The following is a 13,557-nucleotide window of genomic DNA, read 5'->3' as shown; positions in this document are numbered from 1 at the left end:
GGGCCTCTCTCCAGAAGGCCCTCATTCAGACCCAGTGTTGACACGTGGCAAGACGCTCCTCGGGGTGCTTCTTGCTTGGGCCTCTCTCCTGGAGGCGCTCAGTCAGACCCAGTGGTGACATGTGGCAAGAAGCTCCTCGGGGCGCGTATTGCTTGGGCCTCTCTCCTGGATGCCCTCTGTCAGACCCAGTGTTGACATGTGGCAAAACTCTCCTCGGGGCGCGTCTTGCTTGGGCTTCTCTCGTGGAGGCCCTCAGTCAGACCCACTGTTGACATGTGTCAAGACGCTCCTCGGGGTGTGTCTTGCTTGGGCCTCTCTCCTGGAGGCGCTCAGTCAGACCCAGTGTTGGCATGTGGCAAGACGCTCCCCGGGGCGCTTCTTGCTTGGGCTTCTCTCCGGGTGGCCCTCAGTCAGACCCATTGTTGACATGTGGCAAGACGCTCCTCGGGGCACGTCTTGCTTAGGCCTCTCTCCTGGAGGCACTCAGTCAGACCGAGTAGTGACATGTGACAAGACGCTCCTCGGGGCGCGTCTTGCTTGGGCCTCTCTCCTGGAGGCGCTCAGTCAGACCCAGTGTTGACATGTGGCAAGATGCTCCTCGGGGCGCGTCTTGCTTGGGCCTCTCTCCTGGAGGCGCTCATTCAGACCCAGTGTTCACATGTGGCAAGACGCTCCTCGGGGCGCGTCTTGCTTGGGCCTCTCTCCTGGAGGCGCTCAGTCAGACCCATTGTTGACATGTGGCAAGACGCTCCTCGGGGCACGTCTTGCTTGGGCCTCTCTCCTGGAGGCGCTCAGTCAGACCGAGTTCTGACATGTGAAAAGACGCTCCTCGGGGCGCGTCTTGCTTGGGCTTCTCTGCTGGAGGCCCTCAGTCAGACCCATTGTTGACATGTGGCAAGACGCTACTCGGGGCGCGTCTTATTTGGGCCTCTCTCCTGGAGGCGCTCAGTAAGACCGAGTGCTGACATGTGGCAAGACGCTCCTCGGGGCGCTTCTTGCTTGGGCTTCTCTCCTGGAGGCCCTCAGTCAGACCCATTGTTGACATGTGGCAAGATGCTCCTCGGGGCGCATCTTGCTTGGGCCTCTCTCCTTGAGGCCCTCTGTCAGACCCAGTGTTGACATGTGGCAAAACGCTCCTCCGGGCGCGTCTTGCTTTGGCCTCTCTCCTGGAGGCGCTCAGTCAGACCCAGTGTTGACATGTGTCAAGACGCTCCTTGGGGCGCGTCTTGCTTGGGCCTCTCTCCTGGAGGCGCTCAGTCAGACCGAGTGCTGACATGTGGCAAGACGCTCCCCGGGGCGCATCTTGCTGGGGCTTCTCTCATGGAGGCACTCAGTCAGACCCAGTGTTGACATGTGTCAAGACGCTCCTCGGGCATTTCTTGCTTGGGCCTCTCTCCCGGAGGCGCTCAGTCAGACCCAGTGTTGACATGTGACAAGACGCTCCTCGGGGCGCGTCTTGCTTGGGCGTCTCTCCTGGAGGAGCTCAGTCAGACCGAGTGCTGACATGTGGCAAGACGCTCCTCGGGGCGCATGTTGCTTGGGCTTCTCTCCTGGAGGCTCTCAGTCAGACCCATTGTTGTCATGTGGCAAGACGCTCCTCGGGGCGCGTCTTGCTTGGGCCTCTCACCTGGAGGCGCTCAGTCAGACCCAGTGTTGACATGTGGCAAGACGCTCCTCGGGGCGCGTCTTGCTTGGGCCTCTCACCTGGAGGCGCTCAGTCAGACCCAGTGTTGACATGTGGCAAGACGCTCCTCGGGGCGCGTCTTGCTTGGGCCTCTCTCCTGGGGAGGCGATCAGTCAGACCCAGTGTTGACATGTGTCAAGACGCTCCTCGGGCGTTTCTTGCTTGGGCCTCTTTCCTGGAGGCGCTCAGTCAGACCCAGTGTTGACATGTGGCAAGACGCTCCTCGGGGCGCGTCTTGCTTGGGCCTCTCTCCTGGAGGCGCTCAGTCAGACCTAGTGCTGACATGTGGCAAGACGCTCCTCGGGGCGCGTCTTGCTTGGGCTTCTCTCCTGGAGGCCCTCAGTCAGACCCTTCGTTGACATGTGGCAAGACGCTCCTCGGGGCGCATCTTGCTTGGGCCTCTCTCCTGGAGGCGCTCAGTCAGACCCAGTGTTGACATGTGGCAAGACGCTCCTCGGGGCGCGTCTTGCTTGGCCCTCTCTCCTGGAGGCGCTCAGTCACACCGAGTGCTGACATGTGGCAAGAAGCTCCTCGCGGCGCGTCTTGCTTGGGCTTCTCTCCTGGAGGCCCTCAGTCAGACCCATTGTTGACATGTGGCAAGACGCTCCTCGGGGCGCGTCTTGCTTGGGCCTCTCTCCAGAAGGCCCTCATTCAGACCCAGTGTTGACACGTGGCAAGACGCTCCTCGGGGCGCTTCTTGCTTGGGCCTCTCTCCTGGAGGCGCTCAGTCAGACCCAGTGGTGACATGTGGCAAGACGCTCCTCGGGGCGCGTATTGCTTGGGCCTCTCTCCTGGATGCCCTCTGTCAGACCCATTGTTGACATGTGGCAAGACGCTCCTTGGGGCGCGTCTTGCTTGGGCCTCTCTCCAGAAGGCCCTCATTCAGACCCAGTGTTGACACGTGGCAAGACGCTCCTCGGGGCGCTTCTTGCTTGGGCCTCTCTCCTGGAGGCGCTCAGTCAGACCCAGTGGTGACATGTGGCAAGACGCTCCTCGGGGCGCGTATTGCTTGGGCCTCTCTCCTGGATGCCCTCTGTCAGACCCAGTGTTGACATGTGGCAAAACTCTCCTCGGGGCGCGTCTTGCTTGGGCTTCTCTCGTGGAGGCCCTCAGTCAGACCCACTGTTGACATGTGTCAAGACGCTCCTCGGGGTGTGTCTTGCTTGGGCCTCTCTCCTGGAGGCGCTCAGTAAGACCCAGTGTTGGCATGTGGCAAGACGCTCCCCGGGGCGCTTCTTGCTTGGGCTTCTCTCCGGGAGGCCCTCAGTCAGACCCATTGTTGACATGTGGCAAGACGCTCCTCGGGGCACGTCTTGCTTAGGCCTCTCTCCTGGAGGCACTCAGTCAGACCGAGTAGTGACATGTGACAAGACGCCCCTCGGGGCGCGTCTTGCTTGGGCCTCTCTCCTGGAGGCGCTCAGTCAGACCCAGTGTTGACATGTGGCAAGATGCTCCTCGGGGCGCGTCTTGCTTGGGCCTCTCTCCTGGAGGCGCTCATTCAGACCCAGTGTTCACATGTGGCAAGACGCTCCTCGGGGCGCGTCTTGCTTGGGCCTCTCTCCTGGAGGCGCTCAGTCAGACCCATTGTTGACATGTGGCAAGACGCTCCTCGGGGCACGTCTTGCTTGGGCCTCTCTCCTGGAGGCGCTCAGTCAGACCTAGTGCTGACATGTGGCAAGACGCTCCTCGGGGCGCGTCTTGCTTGGGCTTCTCTCCTGGAGGCCCTCAGTCAGACCCTTCGTTGACATGTGGCAAGACGCTCCTCGGGGCGCATCTTGCTTGGGCCTCTCTCCTGGAGGCGCTCAGTCAGACCCAGTGTTGACTTGTGGCAAGACGCTCCTCGGGGCGCGTCTTGCTTGGCCCTCTCTCCTGGAGGCGCTCAGTCAGACCGAGTGCTGACATGTGGCAAGAAGCTCCTCACGGCGCGTCTTGCTTGGGCTTCTCTCCTGGAGTCCCTCAGTCAGACCCATTGTTGACATGTGGCAAGACGCTCCTCGGGGCGCGTCTTGCTTGGGCCTCTCTCCAGAAGGCCCTCAATCAGACCCAGTGTTGACACGTGGCAAGACGCTCCTCGGGGCGCTTCTTGCTTGGGCCTCTCTCCTGGAGGCCCTCAGTCAGACCCAGTGGTGACATGTGGCAAGACGCTCCTCGGGGCGCGTATTGCTTGGGCCTCTCTCCTGGATGCCCTCTGTCAGACCCAGTGTTGACATGTGGCAAGACTCTCCTCGGGGCGCGTCTTGCTTGGGCTTCTCTCATGGAGGCCCTCAGTCAGACCCACTGTTGACATGTGTCAAGATGCTCCTCGGAGCGTGTCTTGCTTGGGCCTCTCTCCTGGAGGCGCTCAGTCAGACCCAGTGTTGACATGTGGCAAGACGCTCCCCGGGGCGCTTCTTGCTTGGGCTTCTCTCCGGGAGGCCCTCAGTCAGACCCATTGTTGACATGTGGCAAGACGCTCCTCGGGGCACGTCTTTCTTAGGCCTCTCTCCTGGAGGCACTCAGTCAGACCGAGTAGTGACATGTGACAAGACGCTCCTCGGGGCGCGTCTTGCTTGGGCCTCTCTCCTGGAGGCGCTCATTCAGACCCAGTGTTCAGATGTGGCAAGACGCTCCTCGGGGCACGTCTTGCTTGGGCCTCTCTCCTGGAGGCGCTCAGTCAGACCCATTGTTGACATGTGGCAAGACGCTCCTCGGGGCACGTCTTGCTTGGGCCTCTCTCCTGGAGGCGCTCAGTCACACCCATTGTTGACATGTGGCAAGACGCTCCTCGGGGCACGTCTTGCTTGGGCCTCTCTCCTGGAGGCTCTCAGTCAGACCCATTGTTGTCATGTGGCAAGACGCTCCTCGGGGCGCGTCTTGCTTGGGCCTCTCACCTGGAGGCGCTCAGTCAGACCCAGTGTTGACATGTGGCAAGACGCTCCTCGGGGCGCGTCTTGCTTGGGCCTCTCACCTGGAGGCGCTCAGTCAGACCCAGTGTTGACATGTGGCAAGACGCTCCTCGGGGCGCGTCTTGCTTGGGCCTCTCTCCTGGGGAGGCGATCAGTCAGACCCAGTGTTGACATGTGTCAAGACGCTCCTCGGGCGTTTCTTGCTTGGGCCTCTCTCCTGGAGGCGCTCAGTCAGACCCATTGTTGACATGTGGCAAGACGCTCCTCGGGGCGCGTCTTGCTTGGGCCTCTCTCCTGGAGGCGCTCAGTCAGACCTAGTGCTGACATGTGGCAAGACGCTCCTCGGGGCGCGTCTTGCTTGGGCTTCTCTCCTGGAGGCCCTCAGTCAGACCCTTCGTTGACATGTGGCAAGACGCTCCTCGGGGCGCATCTTGCTTGGGCCTCTCTCCTGGAGGCGCTCAGTCAGACCCAGTGTTGACATGTGGCAAGACGCTCCTCGGGGCGCGTCTTGCTTGGCCCTCTCTCCTGGAGGCGCTCAGTCAGACCGAGTGCTGACATGTGGCAAGAAGCTCCTCGCGGCGCGTCTTGCTTGGGCTTCTCTCCTGGAGGCCCTCAGTCAGACCCATTGTTGACATGTGGCAAGACGCTCCTCGGGGCGCGTCTTGCTTGGGCCTCTCTCCAGAAGGCCCTCATTCAGACCCAGTGTTGACACGTGGCAAGACGCTCCTTGGGGCGCTTCTTGCTTGGGCCTCTCTCCTGGAGGCGCTCAGTCAGACCCAGTGGTGACATGTGGCAAGACGCTCCTCGGGGCGCGTATTGCTTGGGCCTCTCTCCTGGATGCCCTCTGTCAGACCCAGTGTTGACATGTGGCAAAACTCTCCTCGGGGCGCGTCTTGCTTGGGCTTCTCTCGTGGAGGCCCTCAGTCAGACCCACTGTTGACATGTGTCTAGACGCTCCTCGGGGTGTGTCTTGCTTGGGCCTCTCTCCTGGAGGCGCTCAGTCAGACCCAGTGTTGGCATGTGGCAAGACGCTCCCCGGGGCGCTTCTTGCTTGGGCTTCTCTCCGGGAGGCCCTCAGTCAGACCCATTGTTGACATGTGGCAAGACGCTCCTCGGGGCACGTCTTGCTTAGGCCTCTCTCCTGGAGGCACTCAGTCAGACCGAGTAGTGACATGTGACAAGACGCTCCTCGGGGCACGTCTTGCTTGGGCCTCTCTCCTGGAGGCGCTCAGTCAGACCCAGTGTTGACATGTGGCAAGATGCTCCTCGGGGCGCGTCTTGCTTGGGCCTCTCTCCTGGAGGCGCTCATTCAGACACAGTGTTCACATGTGGCAAGACGCTCCTCGGGGCGCGTCTTGCTTGGGCCTCTCTCCTGGAGGCGCTCAGTCAGACCCATTGTTGACATGTGGCAAGACGCTCCTCGGGGCACGTCTTGCTTGGGCCTCTCTCCTGGAGGCGCTCAGTCAGACCTAGTGCTGACATGTGGCAAGACGCTCCTCGGGGCGCTTCTTGCTTGGGCTTCTCTCCTGGAGGCCCTCAGTCAGACCCTTCGTTGACATGTGGCAAGACGCTCCTCGGGGCACATCTTGCTTGGGCCTCTCTCCTGGAGGCGCTCAGTCAGACCCAGTGTTGACTTGTGGCAAGACGCTCCTTGGGGCGCGTCTTGCTTGGCCCTCTCTCCTGGAGGCGCTCAGTCAGACCGAGTGCTGACATGTGGCAAGAAGCTCCTCACGGCGCGTCTTGCTTGGGCTTCTCTCCTGGAGGCCCTCAGTCAGACCCATTGTTGATATGTGGCAAGACGCTCCTCGGGGCGCGTCTTGCTTGGGCCTCTCTCCAGAAGGCCCTCAATCAGACCCAGTGTTGACACGTGGCAAGACGCTCCTCGGGGCGCTTCTTGCTTGGGCCTCTCTCCTGGAGGCGCTCAGTCAGACCCAGTGGTGACATGTGGCAAGACGCTCCTCGGGGCGCGTATTGCTTGGGCCTCTCTCCTGGATGCCCTCTGTCAGACCCAGTGTTGACATGTGGCAAGACTCTCCTCGGGGCGCGTCTTGCTTGGGCTTCTCTCATGGAGGCCCTCAGTCAGACCCACTGTTGACATGTGTCAAGATGCTCCTCGGAGCGTGTCTTGCTTGGGCCTCTCTCCTGGAGGCGCTCAGTCAGACCCAGTGTTGACATGTGGCAAGACGCTCCCCGGGGCGCTTCTTGCTTGGGCTTCTCTCCTGGAGGCCCTCAGTCAGACCCATTGTTGACATGTGGCAAGACGCTCCTCGGGGCATGTCTTGCTTAGGCCTCTCTCCTGGAGGCACTCAGTCAGACCGAGTAGTGACATGTGACAAGACGCTCCTCGGGGCGCGTCTTGCTTGGGCCTCTCTCCTGGAGGCGCTCATTCAGACCCAGTGTTCAGATGTGGCAAGACGCTCCTCGGGGCACGTCTTGCTTGGGCCTCTCTCCTGGAGGCGCTCAGTCAGACCCATTGTTGACATGTGGCAAGACGCTCCTCGGGGCACGTCTTGCTTGGGCCTCTCTCCTGGAGGCGCTCAGTCAGACCGAGTTCTGACATGTGAAAAGACGCTTCTCGGGGCGCGTCTTGCTTGGGCTTCTCTGCTGGAGGCCCTCAGTCAGACCCATTGTTGACATGTGGCAAGACGCTACTCGGGGCGCGTCTTATTTGGGCCTCTCTCCTGGAGGCGCTCAGTAAGACCGAGTGCTGACATGTGGCAAGACGCTCCTCGGGGCGCTTCTTGCTTGGGCTTCTCTCATGGAGGCCCTCAGTCAGACCCATTGTTGACATGTGGCAAGATGCTCCTCGGGGCGCATCTTGCTTGGGCCTCTCTCCTTGAGGCCCTCTGTCAGACCCAGTGTTGACATGTGGCAAAACGCTCCTCCGGGCGCGTCTTGCTTGGGCCTCTCTCCTGGAGGCGCTCAGTCAGACCCAGTGTTGACATGTGAAAATACGCTCCTTGGGGCGCGTCTTGCTTGGGCCTCTCTCCTGGAGGCGCTCAGTCAGACCGAGTGCTGACATGTGGCAAGACGCTCCTCGGGGCGCGTCTTGCTTGGCCCTCTCTCCTGGAGGCGCTCAGTCAGACCGAGTGCTGACATGTGGCAAGAAGCTCCTCACGGCGCGTCTTGCTTGGGCTTCTCTCCTGGAGTCCCTCAGTCAGACCCATTGTTGACATGTGGCAAGACGCTCCTCGGGGCGCGTCTTGCTTGGGCCTCTCTCCAGAAGGCCCTCAATCAGACCCAGTGTTGACACGTGGCAAGACGCTCCTCGGGGCGCTTCTTGCTTGGGCCTCTCTCCTGGAGGCCCTCAGTCAGACCCAGTGGTGACATGTGGCAAGACGCTCCTCGGGGCGCGTATTGCTTGGGCCTCTCTCCTGGATGCCCTCTGTCAGACCCAGTGTTGACATGTGGCAAGACTCTCCTCGGGGCGCGTCTTGCTTGGGCTTCTCTCATGGAGGCCCTCAGTCAGACCCACTGTTGACATGTGTCAAGATGCTCCTCGGAGCGTGTCTTGCTTGGGCCTCTCTCCTGGAGGCGCTCAGTCAGACCCAGTGTTGACATGTGGCAAGACGCTCCCCGGGGCGCTTCTTGCTTGGGCTTCTCTCCGGGAGGCCCTCAGTCAGACCCATTGTTGACATGTGGCAAGACGCTCCTCGGGGCACGTCTTGCTTAGGCCTCTCTCCTGGAGGCACTCAGTCAGACCGAGTAGTGACATGTGACAAGACGCTCCTCGGGGCGCGTCTTGCTTGGGCCTCTCTCCTGGAGGCGCTCATTCAGACCCAGTGTTCAGATGTGGCAAGACGCTCCTCGGGGCACGTCTTGCTTGGACCTCTCTCCTGGAGGCGCTCAGTCAGACCCATTGTTGACATGTGGCAAGACGCTCCTCGGGGCACGTCTTGCTTGGGCCTCTCTCCTGGAGGCGCTCAGTCACACCCATTGTTGACATGTGGCAAGACGCTCCTCGGGGCACGTCTTGCTTGGGCCTCTCTCCTGGAGGCTCTCAGTCAGACCCATTGTTGTCATGTGGCAAGACGCTCCTCGGGGCGCGTCTTGCTTGGGCCTCTCACCTGGAGGCGCTCAGTCAGACCCAGTGTTGACATGTGGCAAGACGCTCCTCGGGGCGCATCTTGCTTGGGCCTCTCACCTGGAGGCGCTCAGTCAGACCCAGTGTTGACATGTGGCAAGACGCTCCTCGGGGCGCGTCTTGCTTGGGCCTCTCTCCTGGGGAGGCGATCAGTCAGACCCAGTGTTGACATGTGTCAAGACGCTCCTCGGGCGTTTCTTGCTTGGGCCTCTTTCCTGGAGGCGCTCAGTCAGACCCAGTGTTGACATGTGGCAAGACGCTCCTCGGGGCGCGTCTTGCTTGGGCCTCTCTCCTGGAGGCGCTCAGTCAGACCTAGTGCTGACATGTGGCAAGACGCTCCTCGGGGCGCGTCTTGCTTGGGCTTCTCTCCTGGAGGCCCTCAGTCAGACCCTTCGTTGACATGTGGCAAGACGCTCCTCGGGGCGCATCTTGCTTGGGCCTCTCTCCTGGAGGCGCTCAGTCAGACCCAGTGTTGACATGTGGCAAGACGCTCCTCGGGGCGCGTCTTGCTTGGCCCTCTCTCCTGGAGGCGCTCAGTCAGACCGAGTGCTGACATGTGGCAAGAAGCTCCTCGCGGCGCGTCTTGCTTGGGCTTCTCTCCTGGAGGCCCTCAGTCAGACCCATTGTTGACATGTGGCAAGACGCTCCTCGGGGCGCGTCTTGCTTGGGCCTCTCTCCAGAAGGCCCTCATTCAGACCCAGTGTTGACACGTGGCAAGACGCTCCTTGGGGCGCTTCTTGCTTGGGCCTCTCTCCTGGAGGCGCTCAGTCAGACCCAGTGGTGACATGTGGCAAGACGCTCCTCGGGGCGCGTATTGCTTGGGCCTCTCTCCTGGATGCCCTCTGTCAGACCCAGTGTTGACATGTGGCAAAACTCTCCTCGGGGCGCGTCTTGCTTGGGCTTCTCTCGTGGAGGCCCTCAGTCAGACCCACTGTTGACATGTGTCTAGACGCTCCTCGGGGTGTGTCTTGCTTGGGCCTCTCTCCTGGAGGCGCTCAGTCAGACCCAGTGTTGGCATGTGGCAAGACGCTCCCCGGGGCGCTTCTTGCTTGGGCTTCTCTCCGGGAGGCCCTCAGTCAGACCCATTGTTGACATGTGGCAAGACGCTCCTCGGGGCACGTCTTGCTTAGGCCTCTCTCCTGGAGGCACTCAGTCAGACCGAGTAGTGACATGTGACAAGACGCCCCTCGGGGCGCGTCTTGCTTGGGCCTCTCTCCTGGAGGCGCTCAGTCAGACCCAGTGTTGACATGTGGCAAGATGCTCCTCGGGGCGCGTCTTGCTTGGGCCTCTCTCCTGGAGGCGCTCATTCAGACACAGTGTTCACATGTGGCAAGACGCTCCTCGGGGCGCGTCTTGCTTGGGCCTCTCTCCTGGAGGCGCTCAGTCAGACCCATTGTTGACATGTGGCAAGACGCTCCTCGGGGCACGTCTTGCTTGGGCCTCTCTCCTGGAGGCGCTCAGTCAGACCTAGTGCTGACATGTGGCAAGACGCTCCTCGGGGCGCTTCTTGCTTGGGCTTCTCTCCTGGAGGCCCTCAGTCAGACCCTTCGTTGACATGTGGCAAGACGCTCCTCGGGGCACATCTTGCTTGGGCCTCTCTCCTGGAGGCGCTCAGTCAGACCCAGTGTTGACTTGTGGCAAGACGCTCCTTGGGGCGCGTCTTGCTTGGCCCTCTCTCCTGGAGGCGCTCAGTCAGACCGAGTGCTGACATGTGGCAAGAAGCTCCTCACGGCGCGTCTTGCTTGGGCTTCTCTCCTGGAGGCCCTCAGTCAGACCCATTGTTGACATGTGGCAAGACGCTCCTCGGGGCGCGTCTTGCTTGGGCCTCTCTCCAGAAGGCCCTCAATCAGACCCAGTGTTGACACGTGGCAAGACGCTCCTCGGGGCGCTTCTTGCTTGGGCCTCTCTCCTGGAGGCGCTCAGTCAGACCCAGTGGTGACATGTGGCAAGACGCTCCTCGGGGCGCGTATTGCTTGGGCCTCTCTCCTGGATGCCCTCTGTCAGACCCAGTGTTGACATGTGGCAAGACTCTCCTCGGGGCGCGTCTTGCTTGGGCTTCTCTCATGGAGGCCCTCAGTCAGACCCACTGTTGACATGTGTCAAGATGCTCCTCGGAGCGTGTCTTGCTTGGGCCTCTCTCCTGGAGGCGCTCAGTCAGACCCAGTGTTGACATGTGGCAAGTCGCTCCCCGGGGCGCTTCTTGCTTGGGCTTCTCTCCTGGAGGCCCTCAGTCAGACCCATTGTTGACATGTGGCAAGACGCTCCTCGGGGCATGTCTTGCTTAGGCCTCTCTCCTGGAGGCACTCAGTCAGACCGAGTAGTGACATGTGACAAGACGCTCCTCGGGGCGCGTCTTGCTTGGGCCTCTCTCCTGGAGGCGCTCATTCAGACCCAGTGTTCAGATGTGGCAAGACGCTCCTCGGGGCACGTCTTGCTTGGGCCTCTCTCCTGGAGGCGCTCAGTCAGACCCATTGTTGACATGTGGCAAGACGCTCCTCGGGGCACGTCTTGCTTGGGCCTCTCTCCTGGAGGCGCTCAGTCAGACCGAGTTCTGACATGTGAAAAGACGCTTCTCGGGGCGCGTCTTGCTTGGGCTTCTCTGCTGGAGGCCCTCAGTCAGACCCATTGTTGACATGTGGCAAGACGCTACTCGGGGCGCGTCTTATTTGGGCCTCTCTCCTGGAGGCGCTCAGTAAGACCGAGTGCTGACATGTGGCAAGACGCTCCTCGGGGCGCTTCTTGCTTGGGCTTCTCTCATGGAGGCCCTCAGTCAGACCCATTGTTGACATGTGGCAAGATGCTCCTCGGGGCGCATCTTGCTTGGGCCTCTCTCCTTGAGGCCCTCTGTCAGACCCAGTGTTGACATGTGGCAAAACGCTCCTCCGGGCGCGTCTTGATTGGGCCTCTCTCCTGGAGGCGCTCAGTCAGACCCAGTGTTGACATGTGAAAATACGCTCCTTGGGGCGCGTCTTGCTTGGGCCTCTCTCCTGGAGGCGCTCAGTCAGACCGAGTGCTGACATGTGGCAAGACGCTCCCCGGGGCGCGTCTTGCTGGGGCTTCTCTCATGGAGGCACTCAGTCAGACCCAGTGTTGACATGTGTCAGGACGCTCCTTGGGCATTTCTTGCTTGGGCCTCTCTCCCGGAGGCGCTCAGTCAGACCCAGTGTTGACATGTGACAAGACGCTCCTCGGGGCGCGTCTTGCTTGGGCCTCTCTCCTGGAGGCGCTCAGTCAGACCGAGTGCTGACATGTGGCAAGACGCTCCTTGGGGCGTGTCTTGCTTGGACTTCTCTCCTGGAGGCCCTCAGTCAGACCCATTGTTGACATGTGGCAAGACGCTCCTCGGGGCGCATCTTGCTTGGGCTTTTCTCCTGGAGGCTGTCAGTCAGACCCATTGTTGTCATGTGGCAAGACGCTCCTCGGGGCGCGTCTTGCTTGGGCCTCTCTCCTGGAGGCGCTCAGTCAGACCGAGTGCTGACATGTGGCAAGACGCTCCTCGGGGCGCGTCTTGCTTGGGCCTCTCTCCTGGAGGCGCTCAGTCAGACCGAGTGCTGACATGTGGCAAGACGCTCCTCGGGGCGCGTCTTGCTTGGACTTCTCTCCTGGAGGCCCTCAGTCAGACCCATTGTAGACATGTGGCAAGACGCTCCTCGGGGCGCGTCTTGCTTGGGCCTCTCTCCTGGAGGCACTCAGTCAGACCGAGTGCTGACATGTGGCAAGACGCTCCTCGGGGCGCATCTTGCTTGGGCTTTTCTCCTGGAGGCTGTCAGTCAGACCCATTGTTGTCATGTGGCAAGACGCTCCTCGGGGCGCGTCTTGCTCGGGCCTCTCTCCTGGAGGCGCTCAGTCAGACCGAGTGCTGACATGTGGCAAGACGCTCCTCGGGGCGCGTCTTGCCTGGGCCTCTCTCCTGGAGGCGCTCAGTCAGACCGAGTGCTGACATGTGGCATGACGCTCCTCGGGGCGCATCTTGCTTGGGCTTCTCTCCTGGAGGCTCTCAGTCAGACCCATTGTTGTCATGTGGCAAGACGCTCCTCGGGGCGCGTCTTGCTTGGGCCTCTCACCTGGAGGCGCTCAGTCAGACCCAGTGTTGACATGTGGCAAGACGCTCCTCGGGGCGCGTCTTGCTTGGGCCTCTCACCTGGAGGCGCTCAGTCAGACCCAGTGTTGACATGTGGCAAGACGCTCCTCGGGGCGCGTCTTGCTTGAGCCTCTCTCCTGGGGAGGCGATCAGTCAGACCGAGTGCTGACATGTGGCAAGAAGCTCCTCGGGGCGCTTATTGCTTGGGCCTCTCTCCTGGATGCCCTCTGTCAGACCCAGTGTTGACATGTGGCAAAACTCTCCTCGGGGCGCGTCTTGCTTGGGCTTCTCTCCTGGAGGCCCTCAGTCAGACCCATTGTTGACATGTGGCAAGACGCTCCTTGGGGCGCGTCTTGCTTGGGCCTCTCTCCAGAAGGCCCTCATTCAGACCCAGTGTTGACACGTGGCAAGACGCTCCTCGGGGCGCTTCTTGCTTGGGCCTCTCTCCTGGAGGCGCTCAGTCAGACCCAGTGGTGACATGTGGCAAGAAGCTCCTCGGGGCGCTTATTGCTTGGGCCTCTCTCCTGGATGCCCTCTGTCAGACCCAGTGTTGACATGTGGCAAAACTCTCCTCGGGGCGCGTCTTGCTTGGGCTTCTCTCGTGGAGGCCCTCAGTCAGACCCACTGTTGACATGTGTCAAGACGCTCCTCGGGGTGTGTCTTGCTTGGGCCTCTCTCCTGGAGGCGCTCAGTCAGACCCAGTGTTGGCATGTGGCAAGACGCTCCCCGGGGCGCTTCTTGCTTGGGCTTCTCTCCGGGAGGCCCTCAGTCAGACCCATTGTTGACATGTGGCAAGACGCTCCTCGGGGCACGTCTTGCTTAG

Source organism: Nothobranchius furzeri, chromosome 2 (genome assembly GCF_043380555.1).
Source record: "Nothobranchius furzeri strain GRZ-AD chromosome 2, NfurGRZ-RIMD1, whole genome shotgun sequence".
NCBI classification, from domain to species: Eukaryota; Metazoa; Chordata; class Actinopteri; order Cyprinodontiformes; family Nothobranchiidae; genus Nothobranchius; species Nothobranchius furzeri.
The sequence above is the reverse complement of the archived record's forward strand: the minus strand, read 5'-3'. Positions refer to the sequence as shown.